An 18,821-nucleotide genomic window follows, 5' to 3' on the forward strand; every position below is an offset into this window, starting at 1 on the left:
TTTGTAGCAGTTTCTTATATAATTTAAATACTAATTACTCGTCTATTTTAGACATTACAAATATCATCTGTTCAATCATTCCTCAAAAACTGTGTCCATGGTTACTGTCACTGAACAGAAATCTTTACCTGTGATGTAATAAACATTACTGGAAATTTTACTTTCTTTGCATCTTATTCTATAAACATGCAATAATCACCTAAGTGCTGAATTCTGGAGAAGAGGTTCTCAGATAACTTAGTCCCACTCACCTAGGGGTCACTAGTTTAGGAGAAAGAAGCATCATTGTAAATAAAGGAAAATTAAATTTAAGAAATGTCAAAACACTGAAATGAGAACATAGGAATTTGAAAAACATGTATTAATGAGGACTAGCTTTGCTGAAATCATGAGTTTAGGAAGAAAAAAAAAGTTTCTCCCATTTCTTATGAGAAAAGGAGTCAGTCTTTTCACCCTTCTCTTGGCTATGCCCTGGAATTTTCTAGGTGTTTTCCTAGTGGAAATGTCAACTCCTTAATGTTTATTAATAAGTGCATTTATTGAGACAGACTTTGTTTTAGAAGCCAGTGATGTGGATATGACTAAGAATCATATCCTGCCTTAAGAAGGCTACAGAATAAAAACAAAAATCTAGATACCCTTCATTCACGTCAGCATATGGGCATCCTGAACCATCTTGTATTCAAACAATTTAACTCTGAAATTAAGTAGTTCTGCTTTCCGGATTGCATTCTGCATATTTTAGCATCACCACTTATGACAATTGTTCATTTAAGTTCTATTTACTATGCTTGTTTCATTTAATGTAGCTGAGTCCCATAGGTAGATGGTGCAAATATATTTAGGGAGTTGAGAAAAGGCAGATAATAAGCCGGATGAATCGATAAAGACTTTGAAGCAGAGTATTAATGGAATCAGATTTTCATTTTAAAGTGATTATTGAAACTACAGTGTGAGGAATGTATTGGGCTTATTTGGTTGTTGGGGTAGTAGATAAGATCAATGTAGGACAGCAGACATGAATGTGTGTTAGAAATGCAAATGAAAGGCAAAGGTGGCCTTTACTGTGGAAACATTAGCATGATGGAGCAAAGTTCATAAAGAGACTATTGATTAGAAGGAAGAGTTCACATAAATTTTAAAGATCCATTAATAATTTGTCTAGTGTTGGGGTGGGCTATCATTGATGACTTTCCATTTCTGGCTTAGTCAGCTATATCAAGTATTGTCCCATGTATTAGTCTGCTCAGCCTGCCATAACAGAATACCACAGACTGAGTGGTTTAAACAACAGAAATATATTTTTTCACAGTTCTGGAGGCTGGAAATCCAAAATCAAGGTGCTGGCAGGGTTGGTTCCTGGTGAAGCCTCTGGTCCTGGTTTGTAGAAGGCCACCTCCTGTGTCCTCACTTAGCCTTTCTTTTGTGCACACATGGAGAGAAAGAGAAATCCCTGGTGTCTCTTCTTATATGGCTACCAGTCCTGTAGGTTTAGGGGCCCCACCATTATGACCTCATTTAACCTTATTGACCCCCTTAAAGGTCTTATCTCCAAATACAGTCACACTGAGGATTAAGGTTTCAATATATGAATTTTGTGGGGAGACACAAGCTAGTCTATGACTTCCTGGGTTCAGCAGACTTCTGTGACTAAATAAAATGAAAGTTCAAAAGTGTGGGATATTGTAAACATTTTATTTCAGCTTGTGAGATGTCTTTTTATTTTCTTGATGGTGTCATTGAAACAAATAGTTTTAATTTTATTAAGTCCAATTTATCCATTTTATTTAATCACTTGTGCATTTGGTTTCACAAAAAAAGAAAATTTACTAATGTAAATACAATTATGTATTGCTTAATGATGGGGACACATTCTGGGAAATGCACCATTAGGTGGTTTCATCCTTATGTTTGCATCGTAGAGTGTACACAAACTTACACAAACATAGATGGTATATACATATATATATTTATATTTATATTTATATATATTTTTTCATAAGGAAAGCCAAATGCCCCAGAACCATTACTGAATGTCAATCATTTCCCCTACTTGATTTGACCTGTCAATATCAAGTGTCATATATTAGGTTTTTATATACATTTCATTGTAATCTTCTGGGACAACCTTTGTACATGTGGTTTATCATTGGCTGAAACACCATTTTTCTGTGTATGATTACAGTAGGTTATGATTGATATAAAGTCAGAAAACCACCTGGGTAATTCAAGTAAGTGTTACTTATATTAAGGATCCTATCCTAAGCTGAGATTATGCTGAGCTATATAAAGTAGAAAACTCCAATAACAGTGGATTAAAATTTTTTTTTTCAGGAATCTGATGGGTTTAGAAGATTTCCAAAACTGCCAAAAGCACTCTTTAACCAACTCAGATAATGGATTTGCTGACTGGTTGTGAGAAGAGCCCTTGGCCGCATTTTCCAGATAATCATCTAGAACCCAAAACAAAGACCTGTTTAGTTACCAAGCCCATGACACCAGAAAGTTTTGGCCCCTTATTTCACATTTCTAAAAGCTTCAACATAGCATTCAGAAGAATAATATCAGAAGTACCACTAATCAGGACAGTAATAAGGGAACAACCTGCTAGAATAATGCAAGGCAGGAGACTTAGGAAATATTTCAACTATGTTTATAGAAAAAAGGGTCCTAATATATAAAAATAGGTTATTTATCAACAGAACCAATAACAATAAATCCACCAGGCATGTTTTTGATCAGCTTTCTTTATGCAGCTAAAGCAGAATTGGTGATGGGATTATCTTCACTTGAAAACAAGCATGTGTTTTCATACATCCCTGCTGGGAAAATTAAGCAGTACCCATGTGACTCCAAAGGAAATATTGGAATTTCCTCAAATCCAAGGAGCACCAAGGAACTGAACTGCTGAAAGAAAGCAAGGTAGCAGATTTAGAAGAGATATTTCTACTATGTTGATAGAGTTGCCATTCAAAATATTTTTTAAAAATAGAGATTAACATATCAATGAAGCCAACATCAATCCATCAGGTATCTGAATATGGCACTCTTGTACAGTCACAGTGGAGCTAGTGATGAAATTATCTTCACATAAACCTCATCAATTGAGGCTGCAGGAAGGGCAATTCCCCCTAAAAAAGTGCAATGCAAATTAACAAAACAATGCCAGTGACTCTGAGCAGTTAAAAGTAATGAAGTCCGCTAGAGTCCATCTTTAGCACAACTTCCTAAAAACCAGTGCTGAAACTGAATTTTCGAAACAAGTAATTAACTGAAAGACCAATTTACAAAAGCTTACTTTGCCAAATTATCAAGTTCTATAAAACCAATGACCAAATATAAAGGCATAACAAAATGGCTATGAGAACAAGGTTCATGTCCGATATTAGTATCTGAAAATGAAAAACATTTTCTGAGTATTAAATATACTTACAAGAAATATTTTTCCATGACAAAAAAATATAGGATATATATGTATGTATTTGCCTGTTTTCTTCTCAAATTGTATTTCTGGTATATCTTCTTTTTGAAATATTTTAGATTTCAAATATAATATAATTTTAACCTATCTTTTTAAAACATTTTGTAAGTTTGCATATGCATTATTAATATATATTGACTTTCAGAAACTAAGCATATGATTCAGACTTATTTTTAACAGATTAATTTATCTTCTGCAAAATTTTGAATCTTTCTGAAAATTGCTGCCAAACTATGTATTTCCATGATTTTTTTCTAAACAATCAAAATTTTAGCATTTCCTAATGACTGCAGAGTTAAAACAAATTATAGAGTTTTTGTATGATTTTGGTTGTATGATCAACTTATTAATTTAATGGTAATTCTAATTTCATATAAGAATACATGCACTTTAACTATTTTTCATTTAAAATTCTGCTTCCCTTTCAATGTTTTCACTTCGAATTGAATTACTTAAATTTTAAATTATGTAAAATAACTGAATTTCAACTGAAAGTATCCAAAGGAAGGCAGAATTTAATTAAACTTAATTTAAATATAAAATAAAATATACATGGTGAGTTTCCTGCTGTTCTTTCTTTCCTGACTCCAGAAACTCAAAGCATGTCATCAAGAATCTCTATTTCTGCATGTTTTTAAAGAATCTCTAGGTACCCAATTTAAATGTGTTGGTTTCTACCCAAAATAAAATAAATTATTATATCAAAAAGATACCTGCACTCGTTATGTTTACTACAGCACTATTCACCATAGCAAAGATATGGTCTCACCTAAGTGTCCATCAAGGGATGACGGTATAAAGAAAATGTAGTATATATGCACAATAGAATAGTATTCAGCCATAAAAAATGAAATCACATGTTTTGCAGCAACATGAATGAACTGCAGGGCATTATCTTAAGTGAAATAACTCAGAAACAGAAAGCCAAACACTGCATGTTGTCACTTACAAGTGAGAGCTAAATAATGTGTACACATTTACACGGAGTGTGGAATAATAGACACTGGAGCCTTGGAAGGGTGGGAAGGTGGGATGTATGTGAAGGTTGAGAAATTATTTAATGGGTACACTGTACACTATTCAGTGATGGTTACACTAAAAGCCCAGACTTCACTACTGTGCAATATATCCATGTATCAAAACTGTACTTGTACCCCCTAAATTTACACAAATAAAAATAAATAAGGAAATTTGTTTAATTCTCAGATAATCTGCCTTTAAATGAGAGCCCTAGATGCTCACTCAGTGGTTTTCAAAGTGTGTTCCCCAAACTAGCAGCATCAACATCACCTATGCACTAGTTAGAAATGCAAATTCCCAGGCCTTAGCCCAGAGATATTGAATTAATAAATCTGGGGGTAGAGGAGGGTTCCAACGACCTCTATTTAAACTAGTTTTGAAGGTGATTATGATGCATACTAACATTTGAAAACCACCAAAATTGTATGTAAGACAGCACTTACGGAGCATTTTTGATATAAGAAAATCCTCTCTTCACCAATGAAGTTTCTGAAACTCCAAAGCAGTGACTTACTCCCATCATTTTATGAGCATTGAGTGTGCATGCAGAAACTCCCACACGCAAGACTTCCTTCAGCTCTCTCTAGGTTTGTGACCTCCTTGTTCTCAGAGAATACTATTACAGTGGAAATCTCTGGTAAGGTATTGGACCCAACACTTAAGCAGGTATCTCTGGACAAGTGGATATTCTCAGGAGCCTCGGTTATTTTAGAGGCTCAAGGTCTACTCACTGTATATGCCATGAATTTACTGCCATGCTAATCTTGATGGGGGAAATCATTCTAAGCCTCCTTGCATTTAGTTTGAGTCAAGGATAACACAACCTTCTTCTTTTCTCATGAGATTGGAGAAAATGGCGGCGACAATAACAATTTCAAATTGTCTTCCCTCCTTTAACCACCTCAAATATTTTAATTCATTCAGACGAGCCTTGGACCAACAACTGCGGAACAAATTTGAGTCCAGTGCCTCTGCAAGATCATCCAGCACCTCACTTTAAAATATGTGTGTTGTTGGGGTGGGGGCAATTCTTGGCATCTGTAGTTTTGGCTTTTGGAATGCTCACATCAGAGAAAACATTGCTTCCAACATCCAGTTCAATGCTGGTTTTCAGGGATATGTCTGACCCATAGCACCCTCACTCACAACACAACACCTTTAGTTATAGGCATAATAGTTGCATGTTACAGCCTCCCAGAGAGGTGAGGAGACAGGCCTGAAGCAACCACAAAGCAGTAGTGGCTGCATACTGCTGTGGGGTCACAATCACCCTCAATGAGAGGTTTATCTGCCCTGAAGGATATGGAGCTGACACTTGCATCTTGCTTGAAACCTCCAACTCATCCTTCTAAAGAGTAGAAGTGAGAGGTGACAGCGTGCTGGCAGTCCTCACAGACCTCACTCACTCTCGGTGCCTCCTCTGCCTGGGCTCCCACTTTGGCGGCACTTGAGGAGCCCTTCAGCCCACCGCTACACTGTGGGAGCCCCTTTCTGGGCTGGCCAAGGCCAGAGCCGGCTCCCTCAGCTTACAGGGAGGTGTGGAGGGAGAGGCGCGAGCGGGAACCGGGGCTGCGTGCAGGGCTTGCGGGCCAGCTGGAGTTCCGGGTGGGCATGGGCTTGGCGGGCCTGCACTCGGAGCAGCCAGCCGTCCCTGCCAGCCCCAGGCAGTGAGGGACTTGGCACCCGGGCCAGCGGCTGCAGAGGGTGTACTGGGTCCCCCAGCAGTGCCAGCCCACCAGTGCTGCGCTTGATTTCTCTCCAGGCCTTAGCTGCCTTCCCATGGGGCAGGCCTCCGGACTGCAGCCTGCCATGCCTGAGCCTTCCCCCGCCTCCGTGGGTTCCTGTGCAGCCCAAGCCTCACCGACGAATGCCGCCCCCTGCTCCATGGTGCCCAGTCCCATCGACCGCCCAAGTGCTGAGGAGTGCGAGTGCACGGCGTGGGACTGGCAGGCAGCTCCACCTGCAGCCCCTGTGTGGGATCCACTGGGTGAAGCCAGCTGGGCTCCTGAGTCTGGTGGGGACGTGGAGAGTCTTTATATCTAGCTCAGGGATTGTAAACACACCAATCAGCACCCTGTGTCTAGCTCAGGGTTTGTGAATGCACCAATCAACAGTCTGTATCTAGCTGCTCTGGTGGGGCCTTGGAGAACCTTTATGTCTAGCTCAGGGATTGTAAATACACCAATCGACACTCTGTATCTAGCTCAAGGTTTGTAAACACACCAATCAGCACCCTGTGTTTAGCTCAAGGTTTGTGAGTGCACCAATCGACACTCTGTATCTAGCTGCTCTGGTGGGGCCTTGGAGAACCTTTATGTCTAGCTCAGGGATTGTAAATACACCAATCGGCACTCTGTATCTAGCTCAAGGTTTGTAAACACACCAATCAGCACCCTGTGTTTAGCTCAAGGTTTGTGAGTGCACCAATCGACACTCTGTATCTAGCTGCTCTGGTGGGGCCTTGGAGAACCTTTATGTCTAGCTCAGGGATTGTAAATACACCAATCGGCACTCTGTATCTAGCTCAAGGTTTGTAAACACACCAATCAGCACCCTGTGTTTAGCTCAAGGTTTGCGAGTGCACCAATCGACACTCTGTATCTAGCTGCTCTGGTGGGGCCTTGGAGAACCTTTATGTCTGGCTCAGGGATTGTAAATACACCAATCGGCACTCTGTGTCTAGCTTAGGGCTTGTGAGTGCACCAATCGACACTCTGTGACTAGCTGCTCTGGTGGGGCCTTGGAGAACCTTTATGTCTAGCTCAGGGATTGTAAATACACCAATCGACACTCTGTATCTAGCTCAAGGTTTGTAAACACACCAATCAGCACCCTGTGTTTAGCTCAAGGTTTGCGAGTGCACCAATCGACACTCTGTATCTAGCTGCTCTGGTGGGGCCTTGAAGAACCTTTGTGTCCATACTCTGTATCTAACTAATCTGATGGGGATGTGGAGAACCTTTATATCTAGCTCAGGGATTGTAAACCCACCAATCAGCACCCTGTCAAAACAGACCACTTGGCTTTACCAATCAGCGGGATGTGGGTGGGGCTAGATAAGAGAATAAAAGCAGGCTGCCCGAGCCAGTAGTGGCAACCCACTCGGGTCCCCTTCCACACTATGGAAGCTTTGTTCTTTCGCTCTTTGCAATACATCTTGCTGCTGCCCACTCTTTGGGTCCACACTGCTTTTATGAGCTGTAACACTGCGAAGGTCTGCAGCTTCACTCCTGAAGCCAGCGAGACCACAAGCCCACCGGGAAGAACGAACAACTCCAGACGCGCCGCCTTAAGAGCTGTAACACTCACTGCGAAGATCTACAGCTTCACTCCTGAGCCAGCGAGACCACGAACCCACCAGAAGGAAGAAACTCCGAACACATCCAAACATCAGAAAGAACAAACTCCAGACGCGCCACCTTAAGAGCTGTAACACTCACCGCGAGGGTCTGCAGCTTCATTCTTGAAGTCAGTGAGACCAAGAACCCACCAATTCCGGACACAGAAGTTTGGAGTTCAGTTCTTCTTGGTTACAATCTGAGTTCTGTCTCTTACTGACTCTGAGACCTCTGAAAAGTCACTTATTCTGAATGTCACAAGGCACATTTCAATAACTTTCTCATGCAGTAAAGCTGAAATGAGATGACAAATACAAAGCTTTAGTACAACTCCTGCTACTTGACAAGGTCAGCTCTCAGTGCTAGCTACAGTAAGCAAAGGTCAGACTCAGTCTAAAGTGTTCACAAAACAGAAGGTGGGGCTAGAGCAGTGGTTCACAAAATGTCATCCCCAAGCAGCAGCAGTACTACAGCCTAGGATCTGCATAGAAATGCAACTTCCCAGATGCCCACCCAGAGCCACCTTTAGGATCTCAACCTTTAAGATCTGAGAACTCTATCCTCAAGAAAGACAAAAAGAAAAAAAAACCTAAAACTTTTTATGGTTCTCACTCAGCAGAGCAGCCTCCGCACTGGCATACTCAGGTCTGTCCTGAACTTAGGGCTGTTGTTCCCTGAGGATGGCCCCTGATCAGCATCACCTGTGCACTTGGTAGCTTTGCAAATTATCAGCCGCACCTATCCAAATCTACATAATCTGAACTTTAAGGTTGGAGGCCTAGCAGTGTGGATTTAAGAATTGCTCCAGGAATCCCAATGTTTCCAAAGGGTGAGGATGATAATCTTTGAACCAATGGTTTTCCATATTTCCTTGAAAATGGAATCCTCACCAGATAATTTTAAAACTTCAGAAACAAGGTTTTATTATTAGAGATTCTAAATAATTTGAGATGAGGTGACAACTAAACAACACGTGTTTTCAAGCCCCTTTAGGGGGTCCAACGTGCAATAATTTTGAGAAACACTGCTTTAGGTTCATCTTGCCCAACATTACCAAACGCAGTGGAAAAGTTTTTGCCTTCTAAGAAATCCCAAGAAAATACCTTCCATTGCCCTAACATGGATTATATGTCACCCCAACTTGACACACTTTCCCCAGGAGAGTAGAAAATTCACTGATGACGCCCAGGCACTCTCACCCTTGGCATATGAGGAGTGGATAGCTGCAATTAAAATACTTGGAATGAAACTGGGGGTGGAAGGTGGTGTGAGAGTTTCCTGAAAGGGGAATAGAAATTTCAAAGTTGGACAGTGTGAAGAGCAAACAACAGTTACATTAGATTACTTAATACTTTGGGAAGAATTTTTACAGTATGTTTTTTGTTAGTATTTTCTAGTTTGACAGTTTTTTAAGCATATTTTTTTCAGGAATTATTAAAGGTTGTATTGGCCTTTTCTTTAATTCATGCGGTAAATACTAATTTTTTTTTTTTTTTGAGACAGAGTCTCGCTGTCTCCCAGGCTGGAGTGCAGTGGCACAATCTCAGCTCACTGCAAGCTCCACCCTCCGGGTTCACGCCATTCTCCTGCCTCAGCCTCCCGAGTAGCTGGGACTACAGGTGCCCACCACCACGCCCAGCTAATTTCTTTTTTGTATTTTTAGTAGAGATGGGGTTTCACCGTGTTCGCCAGGATGGTCTCGATCTCCTGACCTCGTGATCCGCCCGCCTCAGCCTCTCAAAGTGCTGGGATTACAGGCGTGAGCCACTGCACCCAGCCAATCCTAAACTGTTTTCTAGGAAAATTTCCTTTTTGTTTTTCTGAATTATCAATATAGAGTTACATTAGTAATTCTCACAATGGTCAACTACTTAAATATGCTGGTAACATTTTAATATAAACACATGTTTATTTTGGTTAATCTAAAATTTGTAATATTTGATGTATATGCAGAAGGTTTGACTCTTTTCTCACTTAAGCAATGAAAAAATCATCATCCCACAAATTTAAAAGATTACTCAGAAATTCCCAAAATCATTTAAGTAGACAAACTAAGAACTAATGCATGGTTCTATTAGAAAGTAATCAAAATTAAATATTCTAATAGTTATCCCTTTATAAACTGTGCTGTAAAGGTTGTAATGCAACAGGTCAGAGTTGGTCAAAGACTGTATCATTCAAAAGTTGAAGACTGGCCCTTCACTGGCTCCTAAAAGGAAGGCCCTGAGCCTTTGAAATTTGTCTGATTAGAAAGTTTTCATACATCTGAGGCTTTGGATACACCAGATGGTTCATACTAACAATGAGAATTATGGTGCATGTCTATTTTTATATGAATGAAGCAGTGGCCAAGTTATGTCAGTTAGACATCAAGATGGTCAAAAGCTAAAGATAATTATGTGGACATTCCACGCTTACATGACCAGTGCTCGGGAGTGCTTATCTAGTTGGCAACACTTGGCACAGGTGGTCACACACCTGGCTGGGAGAAATAAGCACAATGCATGTGACTCCACTGGAAGAGGATGGCTGGAAACTTGACCCTAAAGTTTCTTGGACTCAGCCCTGTGCTCTGTTTCCACTGGCTAATTTTCATCTCTGTTCTTGTACTGCAATATACTGTAAGCACCAGTAGAATGGCCTTTTTGAGTTATGTCGAGGCCCTCTAACGAACCATGGAACCTGAGGCTGGCCTTAAAGTACACCAGCAGGCCCACTGATAAATGGTATGCCCTCCTTTAGCTAACTCCAATAACAAGGGGATTACTGAGTGTGTGTGGAGGAGTTCTCACTTAAAACCCAGAAAGTCACCTTCCATCCTGAAATAAATCTGCTGTAATATTCCTGAGCTCATATTCCTTCTACAACCTGCCATCGGAGAACAAAATTTTGTTTCCACACAGCAGGGCAGCAGCAAGGAATTTACCTTGGGCAACAAAGCAAAGCAGCAGGGTTAGAAAGGATATTTCAACTATATTAAGAGAGTGTGGATTCACTACTTCAGAAAGATAGAGTTTTATATCTCAAATAAGCCAATATCAATTGGTATCAATAGAGCTGGACTTCATAGGAGCACTTTCACCTGGCTGGAAGAAAGCAGACAGCTATCTCCCTCATGCCTGAGTTTAGAGAAAATATGGAACATGCGGACACTTTCTCAAAATAGTCTTTTCTCCTTTTACCACCTCAGCTTGTTTGCATCACTCATTTGAGTGATGCACCAATGCTTGCAGAACCAATTTGTGTCTAGGGTCTCTGTAAGATCATCGAACACCTCACCTTAGAATATAGGGGTTCTTGGCATTTATGGAGTTGGCCTTTTCAGTCTCTAACTGAACTCTCACATGAGAGAAAATGTTGCTTTCAACATCCAGCTCAGTGCAGGTTTTGAAGGGAATGTCTGACCCACAGCACCCTCACTCACAACACTATAATTGAAAGCACTACGGGTGCATGGTACATCTCCCTGAGAGGTGAGGAGACAGGCCTGGAATGACTAGAAAGCAGTAGTGGTTGCATTCTGCTCAGGGCTCCAATTTACCCTCAAAAAGAGGTTCAACTGCCCAGAAGGACATGAGGCTGGCTCTTCCATCTAGCTTGAAACCTCCAATTCATGTAGGCCTACCTCAGAGTACAGGTTTTGGAGTCCAACTTTTCTCAGCTGCAGTCTGAGCTCTGTCTCCAGTTAGCCCTGAGGCCTCTGGAAAGTGATTTTATTTTTTTCATCATTTCCTTGTTTTAGTTGGATAGGACATATTCAATAACTTCCCTTGAAGTGCAGCTGAAATGAGGTGAAAAATATAAAGCATTAGTACAAATCCTGTTACTCAACCTATTTACCTCACATTGTTAGCTATTGTAGGCAAAGGTCATACTCAGTCTAAAGTATCCAAAGGAAATACAGTGGGCTAGAACAACGGTTCAGAAAATGTCATCCCTAAGCAGCAGCAGAGATGTAGCCTGGGATCTCGGTAGAAATGCAATGCTTCTGGTGCCCACTCACTGAAAGGAACTTTTAAGGTCACAGTTACATGAAAAGCTATCCCTTAAAAAAAAAAAAAATAAATCTTTCATGATTCTCACTTGTTAAAATCAGAGCAGGCTCTCACTGGCATATTCAGAACTTTCCTCACAGTAGAGCTGTTTTTTCCCTAAAGGTAGCCCCTGAACAGCATCGCCTGTGCAATTGTTAGAGATACAAATTCTCATCCCCTCCTTTGGAGACCTACATAACCCTAAACTGGAGGATGGAGTGGTACCAACGAATTTGGATTTAACAAGCCCTTTCCAGGGATCCCAATGTCTGCCAAAGTGTGAGAATAGTTATCCTTGAACCAAAGGTTTTCCATATTTGCTTAAAAATGGAGCCCCCAAGCGATTCATTAAAAACAACTGCAACAAACTTTTACTGTTAGAAGTTCTAAATAATATGAGGTGAGGTGCCACCAGGAAAACAGGTCTTTTCAAGCTCCCTAACGATTCTAAGGTATAGTAAGTTTGAGAAACACTGCTCTAAGCCCAGCTTGCACAACTTTTCCAAACTCGCTGGAAAACAATCTTCTCTCCCCAGAAATCTCAGGAAAAGACCTCCTGCTGACCTCACATGGATAATATGTCACTCCAACTCCAAAAACTTTCCCCACGAGGCTAGAGGAGTGATTGATGGAGCCCAGGTGTTCTCATTCCTGGCATATGAAGAGTGGTCAGCTCCAATTCAAATACTTGGAATAAAATTGGGGTGAGAATTTCCTAAAAGAGCAACTTGAAATTTGGGAACTGGACGGTGTTCAGGGCAACCGATACCCATATAATAAATTAACTGAGAAGAATATTATTGCCATGTTTTTGTTAGTATTATCCACTTTGACAGTTTTGCTTGTACTTTCAGGGATTATTATGGTTGCATTCATCTTTATTCTTATTTGTGAAAAAAATCATGGATTTTTTTAGGAAATTCCCTTTTATTTTTTTCTGAATTATAGATAAACAGCTGTATTATAATTGCCACATTTTTCAACTTCTTATCTATTCTGGCTTCAATATCTGCTTAATCATTAAAAATGCTTATTCTGTAGACTCTCATGTAAATTTCTTGTATATGCAAGATATACTTAAGATTGAAAACACAAAATGATCATACCAAATATTTAAGTTTTCCCAGATTCAAGACAATTTAAATAGATAAAGATATAATGCCTGACAATATTAAAAAATAATGAAAGATACCTATTTTTTAGATGTAAATAATAATGAATACATGTATTTGAAAGCAATGCCAGGCAACTGGAACTTATTTAAATAAATGCAAATGTTTATGAAATAACCAAGTTAAAATACAAATATTTATAATACCTATGTTTTCATAACATTTCAGAAAATATGTAGAATAAAAGATCATAGGCATAAAAGTAAAAATTTAAAAACTGTTTTTAAAAAGTCCTAACTCAGCAGACAAACATTGTTCAAATCTTGTACCCTTCCAAGGATGAAGGCTGCCCCTAAGCCCACCACTGGCAGGTAATCTTTAAGCCCATAGAATACTGTGTCTGATCAGAAAGTCGTTGGGTACCTGAGGCTCCCTAATCACACCAGATGGTTCATGCTGACAATGAGAATTATGGTGAATGCTTGTTTTTGTACGACTGGGGTTGTATTCTGGCTATGTCAGTTTGACTTCTAAATGAACTAGAGAGTCAGAACTTAAAGACCATCATGTGGAAGTTCCATGCTTATATGACCAGGGCTTGAGAGAACTTACCTGGTTGGGAACACTTGGCACAGGTGGCCGCACACCTGGCTGGGAGAATTAAGTGCAGTGCACTTGACTCCACTGGAAGAGGGTGGCTGGAAGCTTGAGCCTGGTTTCTCCTGGATTCCTCCCTATGCTCCTTTTTTACTTGGTGATTTTTCATCTGTGTTCTTAAACTGTAATGTACTGTAAGCATCAGTACAAAGGCCTTTCCAAGTTGTGTTGACATCCTCTAAAATAATAATCAAACCTGTGGTAGCATTGAGGTACCCATTAATAAATGGTGTGCCATGTGGACACAGTTCTTTCCCCAACTCTAATAACATGGGAATTACTAAGTGTGTGGAACAATGCTCATGTTAACTCCCAGAGAGTCACCTTCCATCCTGAAATAAATCTGCTGTGATATCCTTGATCCCATGCTCCTTGTACAAACTGTCATCCTAGTCTCAGGGAACAAAATTTTTGTTTCTACACAGCAGGGCAGTAGCAAGGAATCCACCTTCAGGAAAAATAAAAGGCAGCAGGTTTAGAAGAGATATTTCAACTACATTAAGAGTGTATAGATTCCCAATTATAAGAAGACAAAATTTTATTTATCAATGAAGCAAAGATAAATGACTATCAATAGATTTGGACTTCATGGGGGCCCCTTCTAAGCTCCTTCCACCTGAATGGAGGGAAGGAGACAGATCTCTCTCTCTCTCTCTCTCTCTCTCTCTCTCTCTCTCTCTCTCTCATGTTTACAGAAAAAGCCTGCCATGATAGCAACTCTTTTAAAAAAGTCTTACCTCCTTTCACCACCTCACCTCTTTTATTTCACTTGGTTGAGTGATGCCTGCAGAATCAATTTGGGTCTTGTGCCTCTGCAAGATTATCCAGTACCTCACTTTAGAATATGGGGGCTCTTGGCATTTAGGGTTTGGCCTTTGGTTCAGTCTGTGGCTAAAATCTCATGTGAAAGAACATGTTGCCTTCAACATACAGTTCAGTACAGGTTTTCAGAGGTGTATCTGACCCATTTCCCCTTCATTCTCTACACCTTAAATTATAGGCACTGTGGGTGCATAGAACACTCTCCCTGTGCAGTGAGGAGACAGGCCTGAAAGAACCACAAAGCAGTAGTGGCTGCATGCTGCTGTGGGCTCTGATTCACCCTCAAGGAGAGGTTCACCTGCCCAGTAGGACATGGCACTGGCACCTCCATCTGGCTTGAAACTTCCAACTCATCCATTTTAAGAACACAGGGTTTGGGTCCAGCTCTTCTGTGCTCCAATATGAGCTCATTCTCCTATTGGCTCTGAGGCCTGTGAAAAGTCATCTTATTCTGATTATCATTCTATTTTTCAGTAGAAGAGAAATATTTGAATTACAGCAGTGAAACTGAAAAAAGAGATGGCAAATAAAAAGATGTAATACAACTCTTGCTACTCAACCTATCTATCTGTCATTGTTAGCTATTGCAAGCAAAGGCCAGACTCAGTCTAAAGTGCTCAATGGAAAGAAGGTGGTCTAGAAAAATGATTCACAATATGACATCCCCAAACAGCAGCAGGGATATTGCCTGGGATCTTGGTAGAAATGCAACTTCTTTGGTACCCACTAACCCAGAGGAACTTTTATGGTCTCTGTTATTTGGAAAGCTACTCCAAAAACAAACAAACAAACAAACAAAAAACCTAAATTAAAAAAAAAAACCTAAATCAAACTAAAACCTTTCATGGTTCTCACTTATCATAATTGGAGCAGGCTATCAGCCCCTCCTTTGGAGACCTACACAATCCAAAACTGGAAGGTGGAGTAGGACCTACCAATCTGGATTTAACAAATCCTGAATGGATTCCAACTCAGCAGTGTAAGGATGATAATCCTTGAACAAATGTTTTTTCATACTTTCCCAATCATGGAATGGCAGATGATTCATTAAAAATAACTAAAACAAGGTTTTACATTCACATTCTGATAATTTGAGGCGACCTATCAAACTCTGGATAACAAGTGTTTTCAAGGTCCCTTAGCCATTCTAATGTGCAGTGTTTGAGAAACGTTGCTCTGGATCCAGCTTGTCCAAATTTACAAAGCCTACTGGAAAGTGACCTTCTCTTCCCACAAATCTCAGGAAAAGACCTTCTGCTCACCTAAAATGGGTAATATGCCATTCCTCAAGAGGAGAGGGCTAACTGATGTAACCCAGGCATTCTCATCCCTGGCATGACAGGATGCTCAATTCCAATTTAAATACTTGGAATGAAACTTGGGGCAAGAGATTCCTAAAAGGGGAATACAAAATTTGGGAATTAGACAGTGCTCAAGGCAAACAACAGCTATTCAATTAATTAACTGTTTAGGAATAATTTTGATTGTCATATTTCTGTTCGTATTATCTAATTTGACACTTTTCTATTTGTATATTCAGGAATTATTGTGGTTGCATACATCTTTCCTCCAATTTGTGAAGTAAAATCGGAAGTTAATTTTGTAGGAAATTCTATTTAACTTTTTTCGAATTATGCTTAAAGAGTTGCCCTACACTTGTCACATTTTATCATTTCTTAATAGTCTGGTTTCAATAACTAATCAATACAAATCCTCATTCTATATGCGCTCATGTAAATGTCTTACATGCACAGAAGAATTGACTCTTTTTTTCATTTAAGTTTCCAATGAAAAATTTATCACACAGGAAGGGGAACATCACATTCTGGGGACTGTTGTGGGGTGGGGGGAGGGGGGAGGGATAGCTTTAGGAGATAATACCTAATGCTAGATGACGAGTTAATGGGTGCAGCACACCAGCATGGCACATTTATACATATGTAACTAACCTGCACATTGTGCACATGTACCCTAAAACTTAAAGTATAATAATAACAAAATAAAATAAACCAAAAATTTATCCCATAAAATACTTACAGGATTTCCCTGTTATTCAAGTCAATTTAAGTACACAAGTTAAGAAGTAATGCATGGAAATATTAGAAAATATTCAAAGATAACTATTTTGTATACGCAATTAATTCTGAATATATGTGTTTAAAAGCAAAGCCAGGCAACTGGAACTTTTAAAAATAAACACAAATAGCTGAAAAAGTGGCCAAACTAGAAAATATATATTGAAAATATATTTTTATTTATAACAAAAACATTTAAGGAAATATAAAGAATAAATGAGGATACACATAAAAATAAGAATTTATGAACTGTTTTTTAAATACTTCCAATTATAAGGCCAGGGATGCTGAAAAGCTGCACCCTCCCAGGTTTGGAGAATGGCCCTTGATCTGCTCCTGGCAGGCAACCTCTGAACCCTTTGATATTCTGTCTGATCAGGATGTCTTTGTAAACCTGAGAATATGGTCACACCAAATGATCCAGGCTGACCACATGATTTATGGTGAATGTCAGTTTTGAATGGCGCTGTGTCCAGGCAATGTCAGTTTGACTTCTACATGGCCTGGAGAGTCAGGAGTTATAGCCACTCGTGCAAACATTCCATGATTACATGACCAGGGATTGGGCAAGCTTACCTAGTTGGCAACACTTGGCACATGTAGTCACACAACTAGCTGGGAGAATTAAGCACGGCACATGTGAGTCCACAGAAAGAGAATGGCTGGAAGCTTGAGCCTGGTTTCTCTGGGATTCCTCCCTATGCTCCTTTTCCACTGGATAATTTTCACCTGTGTTCTTGTACTATAATACCCTATAACCATCAATAGAAAGGTCTTTTCAAGTTCAGTTGAAACCTTCTAAGAAATCATCCAGCCTGAAGCTGGCCTTGAAGTACTCCAACAAGCCTGTGAATAAAGATGTGCTATGTAGACATGCTACTCTACCTAACTCTAATAATATGGGAATTCTGAGTGTGTGTGAAGGAGTCTCACTGCAGCTCCAACAGAGTCCCTTTCCATTCTGAAAAAAATCTGTTGTGATATCCTTAAGGGCATGCTCCTTCTACAACCTGTCATCCTAGTCTCAGGGAACAAAATTTTTGTTTCCACACAGCAAGGCAGTAGCAAGGAATCCACCTTCAAGAACAAAGCAAGGCAGCAGGTTTAGAAGAGGTATTTCAACTACAGTAAGACTGTGTAGATTCCTAATTTTAGAAAGATAGAGCTTTATACATCAAGAAATCCAATATCAATCAATATCAATAGAGCTGGACTTCATGAAAGCAGTTTCTAAGCCACTTTCACTTGGCCTGAAGCAAAAAAAGGCACCTTTCTACCTCTCCTCTGAGTTTAAAGAATGCCTGCCATGATGGCAACTCTCTCAAGAGTCCTTTCCTCCTTTTACCACCTAATTATTTTATGTAGCTCACTTGAGTGATACGCCAATTATTGCAGAACCAATTTGGCTGCAGCGCCTTTGCAAGATCATCCAGCACCTCATTTTAGAATATGGGGGTTCTTGGCATTTATGGATTTGGCCTTTGCAGTCACTGGCCAAACTCTGTGAGAGAACATGCTGCTTTTAACATTTACCTCTATGCAGGTTTTCAGGGACATGTCTGACCGAAGCATCCTCAGTCACAACACCATAACTGAAGGCACTGCATGGTATATCTCCCTGAGAGGTGAGGAGAAGGCCTGAAACAACCAGAAAGAAGTAGTGGCTGCATACTGCTGTAGGCTCCAGTTCATCCTCCAAAAGAAGTCTCCCTGCCCAGAAGGACACAGGGCTGGTACTTCCATCTGGCTTGAAACCTGCAACCTATCTTGCTTAATAGTAGAAGTTTGAAGTCCAGATCTTCCAGGTTCCAATATGAGCTATCTCTCCTATTGGCCCTGAAGCCTCCAGAATGTTATTCTGCTCACCTTTTCCCTTTTTTTGTATATAAGGCATATTTCAATAACTTTCCTGGAAGTGAAGCTGAAGTGAGATAAAAATATACAGCCTTAGTATAAATCCTGGAACTCGACATAGCTAGTTCTCTTTGATGGTTATATTTGTGAAAAGTGAGACATAGTCTAAAGTATTCAAGGGTCAGACTCAGTCCAGGGAGTGAGCTACATCAGTATTTCTCAAAATGCCATCCCCAAGCAGTAACAGTGCATTATCAAGAAATGTAACTTACTACGTCCCCACATACCCATAGTAACCTGTAAGGTCTCAGTTGCCTTAGAAATGTATCCTTAGAAAAACAAAACTTAACTAATACTTTTCATGGGTCTCTCTTTTTACACTCATAGCAGCCTCCTCACTGGCATATTCAGATCTTTCCTCAGAGTAC

The 18,821-nt window shown here is 40.0% G+C and overlaps 1 long non-coding RNA gene across 1 annotated transcript in view; it reads right to left on the bottom strand.

Annotated features, from left to right (window-relative positions):
* Nucleotides 1–18,821, bottom strand: part of LOC112207083 (uncharacterized) — a 355,512-nt gene that overhangs the window by 107,874 nt on the left and 228,817 nt on the right. The window contains exons 8-12 of the long non-coding RNA XR_010154849.1: nt 18,073–18,177; nt 15,727–15,858; nt 13,598–14,090; nt 11,465–11,620; nt 7,942–8,133 (exon numbers count right to left, since the gene is read on the bottom strand). This is a non-coding gene — a long non-coding RNA (uncharacterized LOC112207083). The remainder of the gene's footprint in view (nt 1–7,941; nt 8,134–11,464; nt 11,621–13,597; nt 14,091–15,726; nt 15,859–18,072; nt 18,178–18,821) is intronic.

The sequence above is a fragment of the Pan troglodytes genome, chromosome X, assembly GCF_028858775.2.
Source record: "Pan troglodytes isolate AG18354 chromosome X, NHGRI_mPanTro3-v2.0_pri, whole genome shotgun sequence".
NCBI lineage: Eukaryota > Metazoa > Chordata > Mammalia > Primates > Hominidae > Pan > Pan troglodytes.